At 46.9% G+C, this 19,984-nt stretch overlaps 1 long non-coding RNA gene across 1 annotated transcript in view; it reads right to left on the bottom strand.

Moving 5' to 3' along the window:
• Positions 1 to 1,625: 1,625 nt before the first annotated feature.
• LOC308467929 overlaps positions 1,626 to 19,984 on the bottom strand; it is a 34,842-nt gene continuing 16,483 nt past the window's right edge. The window contains exons 2-3 of the long non-coding RNA XR_013981371.1: positions 4,301 to 4,457; positions 1,626 to 2,757 (exon numbers count right to left, since the gene is read on the bottom strand). This is a non-coding gene — a long non-coding RNA (uncharacterized lncRNA). The remainder of the gene's footprint in view (positions 2,758 to 4,300; positions 4,458 to 19,984) is intronic.

The raw sequence follows: 19,984 nt of genomic DNA, 5'->3' as shown, positions 1-19,984 counted from the left end.
ATGTATTTTTATTAATTTTTATTGATTTAGGGGGAGCAGCTGCCCCTCCCTGCCGCCCCCCCCCCCCCCCCCGGCTACACACATCAATGTATGGTGTGGATGTGAACCAAGCAGAGAAACATTCCCTAATGCAAGACTGAGTCTCCATCTGCACTGCACATTTAAAGTAGTATCATGTCAGTTTCAACAGTCATGGCTTCCCCCAATGCATCCTGGGAGCTGCAAAATGTTCAGGGTGCTGAGAGTTGTTAGTAGGGCCCTATTCGCTGTGGGTTAAACCACAGAGCCTAGGACTTGCCGATCAGAAGGTCGGCGGTTCGAATCCCCGCGATGGGGTGAGCTCCCGTTGCTCAGTCCCTGCTCTTGCCCACCTAGCAGTTCAAAAGCACGTCAAAGTGCAAGTAGATAAATAGGTACCGCTCCAGCGGGAAGGTAAACGGCGTTTCCGTGCGCTGCTCTGGTTCGCCAGAAGTGGCTTAGTCATGCTGGACACATGACCCGGAAGCTGCACGCCGGCTCCCTTGGCCAGTAAAGCGAGATGACCGCCACAACCCCAGAGTTGTCCGCAACTGGACCTAATGGTCAGAGGTCCCTTTACCTTTACCTTTTATTCCCCTCACAGAGCTATGATTCTTCTCAGTGGTTTAACTGTCAGTCCTTCTTTACAGGGAACTATAGGAATTGTTGCTTTGTGAGGGAAAGAGAGGTTGGCAATCCTCGGCAACAGGGCGCTTGCTGTAGCTGGAGTAATATAACTTCCACCAGCCTTTGCCAGCACAGCTAAAGATGCACCCTTTTATCCTGGCTTTTGACAAAAGAGTTGCATATTTTAAGGACTCTCCTCATTTCTGTGGTTGCAAGTTGTTTAAAACTCTTTTGAACATGGTGCTCTAATTGTTGTAACCTGCCCTGGGAACTTAGGGTGAAGGGCCAGATAATAATAGTGATAACAATATCAGGGAGGGCAGTGCTTTTTTTCTGGGGGGGACGCAGGGGTATGCATACCCCTAAACGTTTTGTGAATCTAAGTTTGGCCTCATTGAGGGGCAGTATTTCAATATGAGTAGGAAAATGAGAGTATGCCTAAACATTTTTTAGGAAAAAAAGCACTGAGGTAGGGGCATGGCCGGAGGGGGGAGGGAAGGGGCAGCTGCCCCCCTTGTAAAACAATAGAAATACTTAACTGACCAATTATGTTATTTCTGTCCCCCCAACAAAAGTCCTACCCCACCCTAACCAAGTCGTCCGTCCCCGTCCCCGTCCCCAACACTACTGTCTACTACACCCATTATATCAGGGACAATGAGACTGTGATCCAACACTATCTGGAGACAATCCCTGGTAGAGTAGTATATTACCCATTACCTGTCCTATTAAGAAGTATACCAAAAGGCAAGGCACCGAGGGGCAGGGCTAACCACCTGGCAGCACCTGTGCGGTGCCCATACAGACTGTGCATGTCAAGTTAAGTCGAGTAACCTTTATTGGCATCACTTAAAAACATTCAGAATACCAGTACATTCAGAACAGATAGGCCAGTGCGATCTCAAACTGTGCATGTGTGGCAACTGTACAGAGTGCACATGTGCGGCGCCCATACGGACAGCACTCGAGCGGCAGCCCGTACAGACAGCGCGTGCGCAGAAGCCCATATGCGTGCTGTGTGGGTGTCCTCGGCCACTCTACAGCTGGGGGGAGGCACAATACCATCTTGTCACCCCCATCAGGGTGGCACCCAGGGCAGACCGCCCCCTGCCCCCCCTTCGTACGCCCCTGCCAAAAGGTGGGAATAAACAGATGTCAACATTTTCATGTATTGTGGGCCCTGAGAAATAAAGTCTGGGGGCTGCGGGGTGGGGGCGGAAATCTACAGTTTCAGCTCCGGTCTTCAGTAGAAGGCAAAATAGGGGTTAGGATTGTAGGGCAGCAGATGTCAATGAGGCAGAGAGTTCCACAGATGCTGCCTGACATCAGCGGGGGGGGGGCAGGACATATCGAATGGGAAATGTACGGAACAGACTAGGGTCACACGCTCATCATATGTTTGGCGCACTTTAAACAATGATGGCTTCCCCCAAAAAATCCTGAGGACCATAGCCTGTTAAGAACTACAATTAAAGTGTTAAAGTGTTATAAGACTGCTTTACATGTGGATGTGACATGGGGTTAGAGGAAAGAGGGGTAAAATGATGTCCCAGTAATCCCGTCTCAAAACAACAGCCAATAAATGAGAAGTATTTCTGGACCCAAACGTGCGGGACTGAGTATGTACTTCGTGAGGAGAAGGGGTTCCACGGTGAAAGATCAGTCGCGCTTTTCTTTCCTCAAACCAGGATGTTCCAGTAGCCCTGACACCAAGACTTCCCTCGCCTAGATAGCGCGGGAGAAGGGAAAAAACAAACAACTCAGTTTTTACTTCAATGCGCTCCCGGTTCCACCCGTTCCAGGGGGCGCCTGAGCAATCCATAGACATACGCGTCGTCGGAGATTCCCACTTTCTTGGACGTGAAGGTGACAGCCCGTCAGGGAGAGGCAGCGTCGCCTGGCCAGGCCTTTTCTGGGATCCGGAGGGCTTGGCGCGCGGTGCAAAGTAATGGAAGGGAGTGGAGAGAGAGTCCTCTGGGCGACCCTTGGGGACCGATTCTCGGCCTTGCTTCTTCTTCTCCTCCTCCTCGCCATCGGGGCGCCTGGTCCCTCGGGCCCGGCCACAGAGACGCCTCGCCAAAGCCTGGGATCGGGCAGGGTGGGGCGCCAGCTCTGTCGAGGGGAGAAGAAAAAGCAGAGAAGGGAGAGGCTGAAATCCGATTTCACACCAATTTGGAAGAGCGACGTCAGCGCTTCTTTGAGTGATCCAAAGCCTCCGAGCGTACAATTTTTTTATTTTTTATTTTTTAAAAAGAATTCCCCACGAGGTAGAAACTTCAAAGGGCGGAAGAATAGATAGGAATCCGCAAGTAGCGCGCAACGGCCGATCGTTCTAGACGAGGCTGATTGCCAGCCGTGATAATGGTTATTAATAATATGATGATGAATGGCTTTTACGAATAGGGATCTGATACCTGTATAAGGATAGATACAGTCACAGAATGTCAAATGACCTTGGATAGTCTGGCCTCGATGGCATCCATCGTGGTTGTTTAATGTTATTGTTCTTCAAAATAAGTGCATAGTTAGAATAATTGTCCTTTAGAATAACAGAAAAAAGGAACTGGAGGGGGGGCGCCCATCCTCAACCTTACACCAATTTAGAAAACCCTCAATAACTTTCATGCTATTCTTTTTTTTTATTTATGAACTGGGCAACTAGACTCGAGAATACTGGGTTTATTTATTTTCACTTTGACTTCTCGCTCTCTCTTCTAATTTCCTTTAAATACCTGCAAATTAACAGAAACGCTGATGTACAGAATGATCGACCTAATCTCGCCAAATGTTTAAATCTTGTGGCGACCAACGAAAGAGCTTTGAGACGCCTGCTAGAATTCTCAAACTATAGGGGAAATACTGTTATTAAAAATAAACAACGACAACAATAGTAACATGGTTAACTATTAACTAATAAAAGTTAATGATATTAACAATGTTAATAATAGTATTACTAATAATTCATGAACACATTGATAATGATACTAAGAAATATTAATTTATTTAATTTGTATGGATAGTATAATTTATACAATATCATATATGATATAGCATTAACTGTAGTAATAAATATTGCCTTCCTTAATTCATATTAATAATGCTGCAATGTAATTATTCATATCTTTAATTTGTTTAACATCCTTTAAATCCCGTTCTTGCTCTCTAAGGGAATCAGAGCAGTGTTCAAGTAAAGCACAAATAAATATTAAGCAAACAGCAGAAAACAGTAAATTTCACAACAGCCAAAACAACTAGGAACATACCAAAAAACCCCTACAAAAAACCACATTAAACACAAAAGTTTTAACGGCCCCCTACACAAATACAAGTAGGGAAGAAGCAGTGTGGGTCTTCCAGGGACTCGGGATACAGTTAATATTGCCATCGTCATATATTATATTACTTTAAGTAGTGGTGGTGTGGGTGTTAAAAGCCTGCCTTTACACGTCTTTAGTTTTGTCTAGGTCAGGAAGCAAGAACGAAGGAAGAGCGAAAGTTCCTGCGTATTTGAGACAATTTAGCTACCGCAAAATATACTGCTCAAAGTCATTAGGGGAAGAAGAGATGTTATGTATATATACATCGGTAACGCTCAGGCTATCAATGCAATATGTATAATAATCTCATATTAGGGACGATAATTAAAATATCGTACCGGATTATATCTTCGCCGAGTTGTTTCCACAATCCTGGTCGCGTTTCCTTCCGTCTGTTGTATCTATCCTTAATCCTTCGTCTCATTTCTAGAAGAAGACGTTTGAATTAAGCTTAGTGAAAGCCTTCTTTGGGGGTATTTGGGTTTTTTTCTCCAACTGTTTGACAAAGAGAAAAGAAGCCTTTTTTTAAATTGGGGGGGGGTCAATTTTATTTTGTTTCGAAATTTATTATCTCATTCACCCTTTTCCCCCACCCGTTTTGTTTGGCTATTTTGGGGCTACCAGCCAGTGTTGGTTCCACTCAGAGTAGACCCGCTGAAATCAGTAGAGAGGGCCTACTTAGGATCCATTTATTTCAGTGGGCTTACTCTGCTTAGAATTTACATACAACGCAGTATTATTTATAGGAGCTATGATTGCTCATTATTACCAATCGTCGTGGCACTTAGGAGACAAACTGTTTTCAAATTCCTTCGGTAGAGCTTATTCGAGTACGCGAGGCAAGAGTTTGTTTGCGTGTGTGTGTGTGTGTGTGTGTACACATATGATGTGGACGTTACACGATCAAACGCAAACCTGTTTTTATTATTTTTAAATACCCCCCACCTAAATAAATTAAATAAATTAAAAATTATCAAGCGAGTCATCCGGCACAAAACAGCCATGTTTGCCGTGCTGGACTCGCGTTGGATTTCACCCGAACTGCCTGACTGGGATTCGCCTCCCACCCCCCACCCCACCCCACCCCGCGTTTTAAACAGAGCGAATGGAATTTTAGCACATTGGTGGGATCAAAGGAACGGGGAAGGAAATGGCGATTGCAGTTGTACCTTATGAAACGGGACCCCTAAAGGTCTCTCTCCCCCCACACGCCAGTCTCATCAGAAATCTGGAAACGGCTCTTATTTGTGGCGGGGCGAGGAAAAGGTCTGTGGGCTACCCCTTGATATCCCCTTCGCTGGATTTACTGAAATCGAATAAAAAAATAAAATGGGATTGTGTGTGTGTGTCCCCACCCCTTCCTGTAGAATCCAGGAAAACGCCCCCCCCCCCGCAATGTACTTGTGAGAATGTGTTTACTGATTTATTTATTTTCATTCTGGATTTATTGCTGCATTTTCCTGAGATATGCTTTGTAAGCAGCTTGGATAACGCAGTGTCTGGGCGGCTGATCAACGCGGCTGAAATAAATAAAATACCCCACAGATTTGAAATCACTAATTTATTTTGGGCTGGGGGGGCGGCGGTCGCGTGCAGGTTCTCAGAATGGCATCCCTAACAAGGGGAGGTCGGACAATCAGTTCATAAGCTGTTGTTTAAAACAAACCAACAAACAAACACGCCACTGATTTTATCAGGAGAGATTCCAGCAGGTGTTGGAAGTCTCAGTGGAAACAATGGACATGAAATGTGTTGGGGAGGGGCGGGATAGAGAGTGGGAATGATCTGGATCCCACTTCCCAGCACTGAAAAATAAATTCAATTTCAGTCCATTAAACCTGCTTCTGGTTTATGCCCAGGTAGGATTAAAATCCATGAATGATGAATCCGTGTGTTTTTACGGATTTTTTAAAAAGTTAAAACGAACATCAATATAATTAAAAGAGAACTATTGTTGAATTATGATTATGATAACATTTATGACCTGCCCTTTACCAACAGATCCCCTGCGGAGGATACAACAATTTAAAACTGTTAAAACATAATACAGTCACAGGAACAGGGCTGTATTATTATTATTATTATTATTATTATTATTATTATTAATTCGACTAGATTATAGAATCAAGTTCCTTTATTTCAGTGAGTCTACTCTGAGTTAGTCGGATACAACCCATTATTATGCACTGATCCAATCTTAGGAGTTAATTCCTAGGGGCCAAGGTCCCTTTGCCGCCTCCCCATTAAAATATTTGAGAGTGCTACCTCCTCCCCCCTCAGGTTGACGGGCATTATTATTCAAATGGTGTGTGCGAGCCCCGTCTTGTGATCGATTATGTCGACGGGGCTCACCTGGGCTCCCCCAAAATTTTATTCAACTTGGCACCACTGGCAAACAAACGTCTAAACCCCATGCATTTCCGAGGGAAGTTTTCACACTCGTGTTTGACTTTCATGCTGAAATAAATGTAAAACACATATGCCTGAGGAAATCACTGTCATATCTGCAGTCGCGATATCAATTCCTCCTATATAACTTTTCCATTACCGAAGTCCCACCACTTTCCAAAAACCATTTTTGGACAATTGGGTCCTGACCCCAAAGGGAGATAATGAGTTCGTGGTTTCTAAATCGTGTTTACTTGATAGATTATATTAATCGCAATGAAGCGGTTTTCCGATGCGTAGTGCGATAGGGCGCAGGCAGAGATGACCGTTTGGGTCCTGACGGTCAACAGGTCGCTTATGGACCTTATTCCCGCGGAAGGCTGCCGATAGTGCGCGCCTAGACATTTTTTTACACGCTGGCACGCACGCACGCACGCACACACAAGTTCAGGTCGCGATTCCAATCTAAGCGTTTTTGTAGCCGCTTCTTATCCGTGGGAATGAATCCGCAGTTTGATTCCATGCGCGTTTGCTTGGGAGTAAATTCAGTGTACTGCCTTCTTTGCTAGGAAATCTATATGCTTAAACTGCGCAATCCTGGTACCAGTGCCACTGACAAGTGTGTGTGTGTGTGTGTGTGTGTGTGTGTGTTTTCAACCAGTGGATTTCATAACTACTTAGGTTTGTTGGCTAAACTGTGTGAGCACCTTGAGACAGAGAGTGGACGAACAATAAGCTGCTTTTTATCCCATTGGCAGCGCCTCTCTAGCAATTCAAACAGGACGTCTATCTCCCAGCCCTACCTGGAGATGCCCGGGTGCACCCGGAGACCTTCTGTGTGCACTGGCGTAGCAACGCCCGCCGGCGATCACCCAGAGCTGCTGAGCTTTTTGTGGGACATCGCCCTACCCAAGCACCCGGAGGGACTGTGTCTCCCAGTCGCCCTGCCCCTGCCTTCCTATGCTACTGTCTGCATCCAAAACAGACTCTCTCCCACTAGGCTGAAAATACTTTATCTGAAATATTATCTGAAAGTAGATGCCTCTCCAAAACTAGGGTACAACCTCCCATCTGCTTCCTTTTATTCTGCCGTAAATTGTCATAGATGTTGGTGGAGTCAACCAACGTTTGAAGGTGGTGGACTTTGGTAAATATCGAACGGGGACTTGACTGTTCCTCTCAGCTAAAATAAATAAACGAAGCCAGCCGTACAGACCCAAGCCAATTTTAATCTGGAGCAAACCCCACTGTGTTAAGTGAAACATCCTCCCAGGAAAGAGGCTGCCTAGGATAGGATAGCACCCATCGAACTCTGCCGGACTTCCTTCTGAACAAGTGTAGGAATTCGGGGATTCATTGAGGATAAGGCAATGTACCACCTGCACTCTCGGAGCGAAGGCCAATGGCTGGGAATCGCAGGCGAGGAGAGCGCCGCTGCGCTCAGGACCTGCTTCTGGGATTCCCTTGGAGGCGTTGGGTTGGCCACTGTGACCACCACAGGAGACTTTGGCCTGAACTTTTGTAAACCCCGGTACTGATCTAACAACACTGCGCGCATGAGGGTGGGGGTAGGAGAGGCAACTTCCCCCCTAAATCAATAAAAATAAATACAAATCCCTCTAACAAAAATCCCGGCTACGCCAATGATTGCAGGTTGCACTGAGATCACCGCTCCAGGCAGGGGCGGATCTATTCTGAAACTAATATTCTGAAACTTCAGCTTCAGGGTCCCTTATCTCGCAGGGGCCCCAGAAGCAACCTCAGTCCAAATCGCTTTTTAAAAATGGGTCTAGTAGACCTAATTTGAGTTGCATGGATTTGAGTGAAATTGCTTGGGGTTTTTTGTATATATTTTAACAAACCCAACGTTTGAGAATCAATAGCACAGATGTTGTAAAGGTTGTTGCAAACAACCGCATTAAAGAAGATAATAGTAGTTACCCAGACCTGTTGCTGGTTGCAAAGAGGCCCCCATAACAGTTCAAGCTTCAGGGCCCCCCAAAAGTAGGTAGGTCACTGACTCCAGGTAGTTACAAACCCAAAACGGCTGCGGAAAGGAAAGGAAAGGAAAGGAAAGGAAAGGAAAGGAAAGGAAAGGAAAGGAAAGGAAAGGAAAGGAAAGGAAAGGAAAGGAAAGGAAAGGAAAGGAAAGGAAAGGAAAGGAAAGCCAGTTGTGGTGTAGAGATTAGACTGCCGGATTTGGACCCTGGGAGGTCAAAATGATTACGATGATCAATCACAATAACCCTGTGAGGTAGGTTAGGCTGAGAAGCAGTGGCTGTTTCCAAGATCACCTAGCGAGCTTCATGGTCGAGTGGGGTCCTAGTCCAACACTCTACCCACTGCACCACACTGCCCATGAAATTGTCTGCGCACCCCTGCCCCACTGCCTCTCAGTCCCTAACTCACAGGGTTGTTGTGGGGATTAAATGAGGAGAACCGCAAATGCCGCCTTCGCGTTCATTGGAGGGGGGGAAATGGGATAGATGATAGATATATAGATGATAGATAGATGATATAGATAGATGATAGATAGATATAGATGATAGATATAGAGATATAGATAGATATAGATAGATAGAGATAGATAGATAGATAGATAGATAGATATAGATGGCCAGCCAGCACCAGAAGTAACCCTACTGCATCGTCAGGAGGCTAGGAATCGAGGCCACGGGATCCCCAGTCGCTGCGGAGAGATCCCCTTTTCCTTTCCGGGAACTCCTAAATAGCATGTTATATTTTTAACCTGTTCCAAGTCGCAGAGCCTGTTGGAACTTGGCGGAGGGCGTAAAAGAGTAGGCACCTGCTCCGGGAAGCAGGTTGGTGTCCACCTCGCCCCGTTCTCACTGAGTGACCGCAGAGAGGGGGCGGGTGGAGGAAGGAGTGTGTGCCTTTCCTGTGATTTATGCCTCGGCCAAGGCGTGTAGGAGCGAGCTTCCCGCTCGACCGCGCTGGCTCTGAAGGCTCCGCTATAAATTACCCGCTCGCCGCTGCGCAAAAGCTGCCGAAGGCCGGCGGGGAATTAAAAAGCCCCAGAATGGGCCCTTTGAACGCCAGGAAACCACATTTTTGAAAAAGGCAAAAGAAGGGGGAGGAGGAGGAGGAGAGCCAGGAAAGGCTAATTAAGGGAAGGTTCCCTCACTATCCCCCTTCTCCCAACAGACATCGTGGAAGTACCAAAAGTCCATTGATCGGAACTCACGGGCAATTAGACTTTTCCAACGGAGAAAAGGCTGTCGCTGGCACATGTTTCCAGGAAAAGCATCCAGAAGTCTTAGGGCCCGTTAAAAAATATGCAACCCCCTGATCCCCTGTGAATGCATACTTGAAAGTAAGAAGAATTGTGTTGCATAGAAAGCTGCCTTATACCGACTCAGACCTTTGCTCCTTCCAGCTCAGTATTGTCTACACTGACCGGAAGCGGCAGGGTTTCAGACCAGGTGCTTCTTCCGGTCCTTCCTGGAGATGCTGGGGTTTGAACCTGGGACCTTCTGGGCGCAAAGCTCTACCCCCAGGCAGGGCCCATTGCCTGGGGTTGGCTTAGTGGGATTGACCTCCTAGCCAAGGTTGCAACTTCAAACCTAGGGCTGAGATGCGGTGACACCCCGCCTCCACCGCAATGCTGTAGGACTTTAACGCCCACCAGAGCCCCGGCCACCGTGGCTAATAGCCGGGAAGGATGTGCGGTTGGAGTCCAGCAACATCCGCAGAGCCACAACTTCCCTGTTACTGTAGAATCCGGGGCGAAATCCCCGGCTTCCATTGATTCCGAACGGCAAAGAGATCCCATAGGCAAGAGTGTAGCCCCCAGATGGGCGTTCTCATTGGCGAATGTTCATCTTACATAAAAGGAAAATATAAATCCAGTCCTCTTACTTATCGGAAAACCATCAAAGCAAACGGCTAATGCTCTCCAGGAACCAATCAGATTAGCAAGGATACCAGGCTGCCTGCACATATTTATGATGTTCTGCAATGGTTCCCTGTTGCTATCCCATAGACTAGCCTCTCCCCGCACCCGTTATCGCAACATTCCTGGCAACGGGTCTGGCAAAAACAGCTTCCTTCATTCGATGCTAGAAGCGGGAAATTAGGACCACCGCCCACCCCAAAAAGCATTTGGTTCACGAGTCCCCTGGAGGCAAAACTAAACGTTGCGAAAGATTACCTTAAAATAGAGCGAGATATCACCACCACCACCATCATCCTGGGTGGAGTGTTTTTATGCTTAGAATCTTATTTTGGCACTGAGCTATACACTGTATAAATTTGTTGGTGGTAGTGGTTGTATCCAACTAATTTTACTTCGAGTAGACCCATTGAAATTAATACACCCAAGTTAGTCATGTTCATCTATTTCAAAGGGTCTTCTCTAACATTTGCTATATTAGAGCAGCAACGACAGCGACGACCCCGTTTAACGCGTGCTTGGATCGCTTTTGCAGCCCTGTAACTGTTCCAGATGTGATCCTTACGTGGAATAAAGTACAGTGGTACCTCAGGTTAAGAACTTAATTCGTTCCGGAGGTCCGTTCTTAACCTGAAACTGTTCTTAACCTGAAGCACCACATTAGCTAATGGGGGCCCCTGCTGCCGCCGCGCCGCCGGAGCCCGATTTCTGTTCTTATCCTGAAGCAAAGTTCTTAACCTGAAGCACTATTTCTGGGTTAGCAGAGTCTCTAACCTGAAGCGTATGTAACCTGAAGCGTATGTAACCCGAGGTACCACTGTAACGGGCTGGATTCGCTTCGTCCTCACAAAACAGCTCCTTTCCGCAACTAGGGCATTGGAGATCGGGGCCGATTAGAATAAAGTAAACCCCTGGCTGGGCTCCCAGGCCCATCTACTGTACTTTCGGATTAATATTGAAGGCGATCTGATTTGTTCACAACTAGTGTGGGAGAACTCGAATTGAAACCGAATTCCGACGTGCTCCCCTGGAAAAATGGAGGTGGGTCGGAGTGGGTTTTGCCCCGCAGCAGAGCGCACACGGCCTGGGGTGTGAGTTCCGCTTCAGGAGCGCCCGCAGGAGTGTGTCTGTAGATCAGCCCTTTTCTCTGAGTGGAAAGGGGCGCTCTGCAGAAAGCAACCTTGATTCTGTGCAAATAAAATTGGAGCAAACCAAACCGAAGCAAGGAAGGATAATTCTCCCTCAGAAGTAGGAAAGGGGCAAAACGCATTCCCCGCCACGTTCCCTTTCCTGGATTGCGTCCTCACTAGGGCAAAGTGGGACACTATGGTGCTAACCCAGCGTATCTTGCAGGCCTCTCCGTGAAAAGGCTCAGGATCAATGTTACTTTATTCCGCTGCAACCGGATATAAGAAAAGGAGTTAATTCCGAGTGCTAATGACAGGGATCTCGAGGTATGAAAAGAGGAAATCCTCGTTGGTTTTGACAAACCGAAGCAGTAAGTAAAAAGAAGGGAGGGGGGCGGAATCCAGCCAGCGAGGCCCAGGAAATATGTAAAGGCAGCCCAGTTTAAGCCAGGGAGTCGCCCTTAAGTAGTGCCGAAAGGTGACTCTTTTGGCAAACTGCTCTGGCAACCAAAGTCGGACGAAGCAAAGGTGGGCGGGGGTTGGGGGTTGGGATAAAGAAACCCCAGCGAAGGAAATGGGTTGGATTTAAGCAGGGTTCTCCAAAGCCGGCTTGTTAGCTGAAGGGGAGGGAGGTAGTAGTTAAGATTTCCTCTAAAAGTGCCAGGTAGGAAGATCTCCTGCTCTTTGGCGATAGAGAAATTCCCGAGGGGAGGAAAATGTGCTCTGCTCTTGGAAAGGGGGGAAGAAGAAGAAGAAGAAGAAGAAGAAGAAGAAGAAGAAGAAGAAGAAGAAGAAGAAGAAGAAGAAGAAGAAGAAGAAGAAGAAGAAGAAGAAAGGGCGCGTTTCTAGATGCGTCCTACGCTTTTAGAGAGGTTCATGGGCCTTTGAAGAGCGTCGGTGCACCCTGGCCGCTGGGCGCGCATTCCTTCTTCGCAACTCTCCAACCCAGCTGCATCTTTTAATATACATATTTATATTTATATATTTTACGTTATAATGCCTCCACCCTTCTGGAGGAGCCAGCCGTCGCGGCCCCCCTTTCTCTCGCACCCTTTCCACAACGACCCACCCACCCCTCTCCCTCCCTCTTCCCAGTTGGACCTGGCGGCGAGCATGTCAGAGTTCACGAATCTGGTTTAGGCGCTTTTAACTTCCAGCTGTAAAAAGACGGATATTAAAGCCCTCTAATGGATCCCGCGCGAAAGAAGGGATACATTTTCGCGTTTCAGAACGGGGAGTGGGGGAGGAATTGCGTCTGGGATAACACACACAGCATTAAACATTCGAAAGGGGTGGTGGGTGGAAGGAAAGACGCCATCAAAAGCGAGCTGAGGAACGCGCCGTCCCCAGTCTCACTCAACACACACACCCTGCACCTGGCATTTGAGAACAGAGTGAGGAGGTCGAGGCTGTACAAGGGCATTTGGATAGGGCGTCTTTTCTTTCACCTGGCAAGTTATGCGGGAGAAAGGCAGGAGATATCAAGACTGGTCAAGGTGATAGCAAGACCTGGTATAAGCTAACAAAAGGAGGCAGGGGTGCCAACTTAAATAAAATGATGGGGGCAGCAGCTAAGCCCTGACCCGCATACTCAATCACAAGACGTGGTGCATGCACATCATTTGAATGGCAATGCTAATCAACTTGGGGAGGGCGACCCCTCTAATATTTTATTGGGGGTCCTGAAGGGACGTCTGCCCCTAGGAGTTGGTTCCTGTGGAAGGAGCTGTGTGCATGTGTTTAAGAAACTACTAGAAGGGAATATGGGGAGGGAGCGCATTCCAGTGTACTTCCCAATGATATTTGTGCGCGCGCGCGCGAATGGCGTGGAGAAACTGGACACGGAGAGGTTTCCCCCCACTCTCTTATAATACTGGAACTTGGGACCATCCGATGAAGCTAAGTAAATAGCTTGTTAAGGCAATGGTCTGCCTCAAAGAGGCTCCGTTTTGCTTCTGTTCCATGGGCAGATGTGAAACAGCAACCTGAGTGTCTTTGAGTTGTTCGCTCCTGGAGGAATATCCAAAGTTTGAATGACACTGAGCTCTTCTTCTGGGTGTTGATTTGGTTCTTAGGGTAGAAGCATTCTGGAGAGGAGCAAGCTGAACCACTGAAGAAAGTGGGGGAAAGGCTGAGACTCAGTGGTAGAGCAGGGCTGACATTTTGGCATCTGAGGCAAACTACAAAATGGTGCCGCTCTGGTCAGGGAATGAGGGTTGAGTGAATGTCAGGAACAAGGGGGAATCAAATCAACCTTACCTGATAGTGTTCCGTTGCGCCAGAAGCGGTTTAGTCACGCTGGCCACATGACCCGGAAAGCGGTCTGTGGACAAACGCCGGCTTCCTCGGCCTGAAAGTGAGATGAGTGCCACAACCCGAGTCGCCTTTGACCAGGGGTCCTTTACCTTTTTACCTTACCTGATGGCTGAAGTGCGATTCAAATGGGCCTGCTCTAAATCAGCCCAAGACAGCCCAGAGAGCAGCCACCTCCTACCTAACGGTAGGAGGATGTCAGGAGTGCCTCCCATTGTCAGAGAGGGTGCTGCAGAAGCAGCAGGTCCAAGGAGCGCATGATAGCAGCAGCAGGTGACACATTCCTCGGAGGCCAGATCTGCTGCCCCCGTCGATCATGCCACCTGAGGTGGTCACCTCATCTTGCCTGAGGGGTGGTCAGGTCCTCTGTTAGAGCATCTGATTTCTACACAGAAGGCACCTAGTTCAACCTCTGGCATCCCCTAGTAGGGCTGAGAGGGTCTCCATGTCTGAAACCCTGGAGAGCTGCTGCCAATTCGTGTAGGCAATGCGAGCTAGATGGACCAACTGACTGCCTCAGTAGAAGGCATCTTCCGATGTTTTTAAACTGATTGCCTAAATGATACCTGGCGTGTTCGATGAAAACAAATTTAGCAATGGAGGAATGATACAGGGTTGTGTTCCAAAATTAGTCCTACTCAGAGTAGAACCATTGAAATTTATCGGCACTAAATTCAGCATTAGGTGTGTTAAATTTCAAGAGGTCTATTCTGTGTATAAATTAGATGGAGACAACCCAATGATTCTCCCAAAAATGTACATGGAAAGAATAATGTTGGCAAAGTCTTTCATTTTGCACACCTTGAAAAGTTTGAAACACACCTTAAGTTAGAGCTATGCTTAGAAAGTTTAACAGAACAACAACTACTACCCATCACAAGAGACCATGAACTTTGATTTAGGTGACTCCATCAGGATTATTGGGGTGCTTTTAGGACAGGACTTTGGGTGAAGAACTCCAGAGCTCCGTGGATAAACCAACTGGCCTTAGCAAGGGGCAGATATTTAAGCAAAGCAGGGAAAAGGGCAATGGGAGGTAGGGTGAGCTTTTCACCCCTCAAGCAGTAGAAAATTCCCACTCCTCCCTCAGATTTAATAGGTAGAGTCGGTGGAATTTCCCGATATTTTTCTTCTCCACCCCTTTTCAAAAATATCTTTGCCCAGTATTCCTCTACTTTTGTCAGATTCATAGAACTATTTACTCCCAACAAACATAAACACAAATTTAATAAACAGCAATTAATGATAATGATGACAATGACATTATCATTATCATCATCATTTGTTGTGGGGTTAGGGGGGTTGTTGTCTTCAGTGTTACCCCTGCTCCGAGTAGACCCATTGGCATTCATGAACATGACTAAGGACTATTCATTTCTGTGGGTCTGCTGCTCTGAGTAGGACTTGCAATCCCCTTGCAAAAATTGTTTGTTTTAAAATATTTTTTTCCTTTCTTCATTCTATTTAAATATAATGGCTTTAAATACATATTCTGGGGAAAAGGGTGGTTTACACATCATACATTTAGAGTACTCTCCCCTCCCAAAGAACCCTGGGAACTGTAGTTACCCCTCACAGGACTACAATTCCCAGCACCCTTAAACTACAGCTCCCAGGATATTTCAAGGTGGAGTCGTGTGCTTTAAATGTATGGTGTCTGTGCAGGCTTTAAATATATGATTATATCTTCAACTTCTGGTTGCTGCATTAAATCAGTCCATTCCTATTTTTATTTTACTGTATTTTTACACAGGTCAAAGCCCCACTGAGACCAAAGGAGTATAGCCTTTCCTAATAGGAGCATAGCCTTACCACCATCAATTCCTCTATTCCCAATGTTCAGGTTATGAGTGCCCTTGCAATGATGACCCAAGTTGTAAAAGTAAAGGGACCCCTGACCATTAGGTCCAGTCGTGGCTGACTATGGGGTTGCAGAGCTCATCTCACTTTACTGGCCGAGGGAGCCGGCATACAGCTTCCAGGTCATGTGGCCAGCATGACTAAGCCGCTTCTGGCGAACCAGAGCAGCACACGGAAATGCCGTTTACCTTCCCACCAGAGCGGTACCTATTTATCTACTTGCACTTTGACGTGCTTTTGAACTGCTAGGTTGGCAGGAACTGGGACTGAGCAATGGGAGCTCACCCCGCTGTGGGGATTCGAACCGCCGACCTTCTGATCGGCAAGTCCTAGACTCTGTGGTTTAACCCACAGCGCCACCCGCGTCCCTACCATTCCCCAAAAGATGGAAATGTCAGCAGGCTTGTGGGAATCCTGTGTTCTGAAGTACATGTTATCTTCAGGGATGGAAAGAGCTCTACAGAAGGAATAACTTTTAAAAGGCCAATTAGCAATGGAGGAGGCTTGCACATTAGGCCCAATCCTCAGTCTTCAGCCAATCCCCACTGCCAGTCGGGAGATGGCTCTGCCTGTCATTAGCTCTGGCTCCCCCTACTGCTGGTCTCCTTGCCTTACACTCTGCCAGTCCCACGCGGCACCAGCCACTTCTGTCAATGAGGACTGAGCATGCTCAGTGAGCACAAAATGCTGAAGGACTATAGGCAGCTAAATGGAAATATGTAGAGTGGGGAGAGAGAGAATGGAGTACAGAATGGAGAAGAAAAACTCTATACTGCAGCATTTTGCTGCAAGTTCCATGCTCCATTAATGGAGAGGCATGCCCAATCCTGTGCACATTATGGAGAAGCATCACAGTTCAGTGGCAGAACACATGCTTTGCCTGCAGAAGGTCCCAGGTTCAGTCCCCATTATCTCCAGGTTGGGATGAGAAAGATTAACTGTCTGGAAATCTGGGCAGCTGCTGCCAGTCAGTGTAGACAACACCAGGGGACAAGCCATTGTCTGATTCAGTATAAGGCAACTTCCTGCATTCCAGTACAAAAGTCTCATTGTGTTTAAAGGAAGCTTACAATTTCAGCCTTAATTAAGAATAGAAATAAAAAGATGCACTATCATTTCCACTTCAAAACATAGTAATATACAACATGCAAATCACCATGCATTTGATGCAGACACACACACACACACACCCTTCCTATGAGCAATTTGTTAAACACAGACAAGTATTGGAGACATCAGTATATTTTTATGGCATTCAACACACACACCTGCCATCTTGTACCATATTGATAAAGATCAGAGTAATTAAATTACCCATAAAAACTAAATCCAAAATAATGCTTTGCCTGAATCAAACATAATATCTGTCAAGCACCAGCATCAGATACTTGACAGTGGCTACCCAAAAAATGAGAGAGCTGGACCATAAAGAAGGCTGATCGCCAAAGAATTGATGCTTTTGAATTATGGTGCTGGAGGAGACTCTTGAGAGTCCCATGGACTGCAAGAAGATCAAACCTCTCCATTCTTAAGGAAATTAGCCCTGAGTGCTCACTGGAAGGACAGATCGTGAAGCTGAGGCTCCAATACTTTGGCCACCTCATGAGAAGAGAAGACTCCCTGAAAAAGACCCTGATGTTGGGAAAGATTGAGGGCACAAGGAGAAGGGGACGGCAGAGGATGAGATGGTTGTACAGTGTTCTTGAAGCTACAAACATGAGTCTGACCAAACTGCGGGAGGCAGTGGAAGACAGGAGTGCCTGGCGTGCTCTGGTCCATGGGGTCACGAAGAGTTGGACACGGCTAAACGACTAAACAACAACAACACAACAACAACCCAAAAAATGGAATCTCTGGAACCACACGAGAAAATCTTGCTGCTTCTCTCAGCGTCTGATGATCAGAGCTACAGTGCCTCTGGAACGTGAACATTTTCAATCTGAGGGCCACACTTGCTTCTTTGCAACCATCTGTGGGCCACATCATGCCAGTGATGGCAAAAGTGAGTAGGGGAAAGGATGTAAATTTTACCTCTATACAGTAGAGTAGTTTCTACATACACAAAATACTCCATTCATCTAAGCAAGAGACAGCTCAAGCCTGAGGTCATCGTCCCTGTCCCCCCACCCCCCTGTGTGCTAATATGACTGATAGGACCTTCGGATTGGACCATCTCATAAGAAAATAAGAACTTCATAAATCCATCTCCTTCCAGGGGAAACAGCACCTGTTAGATTTCTGCCTGTGGTGCCTCTATTCAAAGACCCAAGGATTCCTACGGCAGGGGAAATTTGTGCTACTTGTCAAAGAATCCTTCCTGTCCCTACACATAAATATCTCCCAGGAAATACTGAAATTCATCTTCATATGAAATTGCCATGCATTGGGGCCAATGGTCCATCTTGCCCAATACTGACTGCTAGAGTTGTTGGTAGCTTTCCAGGCTCTAAGGCAGCATAGGTGCCAACACCCTGGGGCCCTGGGTGCCCCATGAAGGGGGTGGGCAGGCACCCACACATTTTGGTGCCAGGGCCATGCATGCTGCATGGCACTCATGGTCCCAGGCACTCACAATCGCAGGGCCAAGCTGGCAATCCTATCAGGCAGAGCCTGCTGGATTTCCCCAGCATCTGATACCTGGTTGGAGAGAGAGAGAGATGCTAGGGACTGAACATGGGACTTGCAAAGCAGATACACAACCATGAGGCAATGGGTGCTACCTAAATCATTTTAACTTGAGAAGATGGTGAACATGGAATGTTTCTATCTGAAGCAGATGCACCACCACCTGCCTATGGACCCTCTGTAGGTCAATCTTCTAATAGGAAGCTGTGAGAGTGCCTCCCATATTCCCTTAAGCTTGCAGAAGCACAAAAAGCTATGGTGAGCACACACATGTGCACACACAGAGGGAGAGAGAGAGAGAGAGAGAGAGAGAGAAACCCACATTAGGGACAGGTAGAATCCTCAAATTGAGCATGCTGAGAACCCTTGGAATGCTGCCTGACTGCTGGGGACAGATAGAATGGAAGGAAGTGGCCAGAATCAAAATCATGGAGTACCTCCACACAGCAACATTTTGTTTCAGGCCTGTTGGCAAAATGATGATGAGATGGAACTTTCACATCATATCCAGCACACAAGGTCTTTCAGCTCACCTATTTAGGGCACACATCCAGGGCACATCATTGCTTTCACAATGGCTGGGCAAATATAGTTCCTCCTCCCTGTGTGATTCCCAGCAGTAGGAATTCAGGGATATTATTGCCTCTGACAGTGGTGAGTAGAACACAGCAGGTGGCGCTGTGGTTTAAACCACTGAGCCTCTTGGGCTTGCCGATCAGAAGGTCGGTGGTTCAAATCCCAGCGAGGGAGTGAGCTCCCATTGCTCTGTCCCAGCTCCTGCCAACCTAGCAGTTTGAAAGCACGCCAGTGCGAGTAGATAAATAGGTACCGCTGCTGTCTAATTAACTTTTAAGACCAGAACTTTAGGATTTGCTTCACTGTGAACAAATCAGTGAGAAAGGTTGGTAGTACCAGGCACAGCTGTCTAAGTAATATTCAGGTAGACTGTTCCATTGAATTAAGCAACATTGACCTACAGCAGGGAGGTCTCTGTGGCCCTCCCAATGTTGCTGGACTCCATGTAGTCAGCATGCCCTCTCTGGGCACAAACAAAATAACATGAGAAAAGCCTGCTGGATGAAGCCATTGACGCATCTAGACCAGCATCATATTCTTACAGTGGCCAACCAGAGGTCTGTGGGAATCCTGCAAGCTAAACACAAGTGCAATAGCACTCTGACCACATGTGGCTCCCTGCAACTGGCAACCAGAGGCATAATGCCTCTGGCAGCAGAGGTAGAGCATAGCCACCATGGGTAGCCATTAACAGCCTTGTCCTCCATGAATTTGTATCATCTTTTTTGTAAAGCCAGCTAAGCTGGTGGCCACCACTGCCTCCTCTGGGAGCAAGTTCCATAGTTTAGCCATGAGACAATGAGAATTGTAGTCCAACCACATCTGGAGAACCACAGGTTCCGTGTTTTTTGGCATAGAAGTCTTCATTAAAAGCCTCCTTTTCATCTTAAGCACATTACTGGCGCAAGCCACACTCCCACAGAATCCCTAATGATTCATACTACAGAAGCAATGCATGGCAGATTTTCCTGAAACACAGGCTGCTGCAGTTGTCATCATTAGCACAAACATTGTTCAGCTTATGGGAACATAAGCGATTCTGGGAAGCTCATGACAGGGGCCCACTAGTCCCCAGCACATGGGGAAAGGCACCCAGTCCTTCACAGATCTTCACCTGGGCCCATTAGCACCTATAATGGCTCATTAATTCTAGGCCGGGTAATCAAACTGCAGGTATATTCTTAAAAGAGTTAATTTTTAACTGAGAAGAATGCTGACTG

This window comes from Podarcis pityusensis (assembly GCF_964106645.2).
Source record: "Podarcis pityusensis genome assembly, chromosome: Z".
In the NCBI taxonomy this organism is placed as follows: domain Eukaryota; kingdom Metazoa; phylum Chordata; class Lepidosauria; order Squamata; family Lacertidae; genus Podarcis; species Podarcis pityusensis.
The sequence above is the reverse complement of the archived record's forward strand: the minus strand, read 5'-3'. Positions and strand labels throughout refer to the sequence as shown.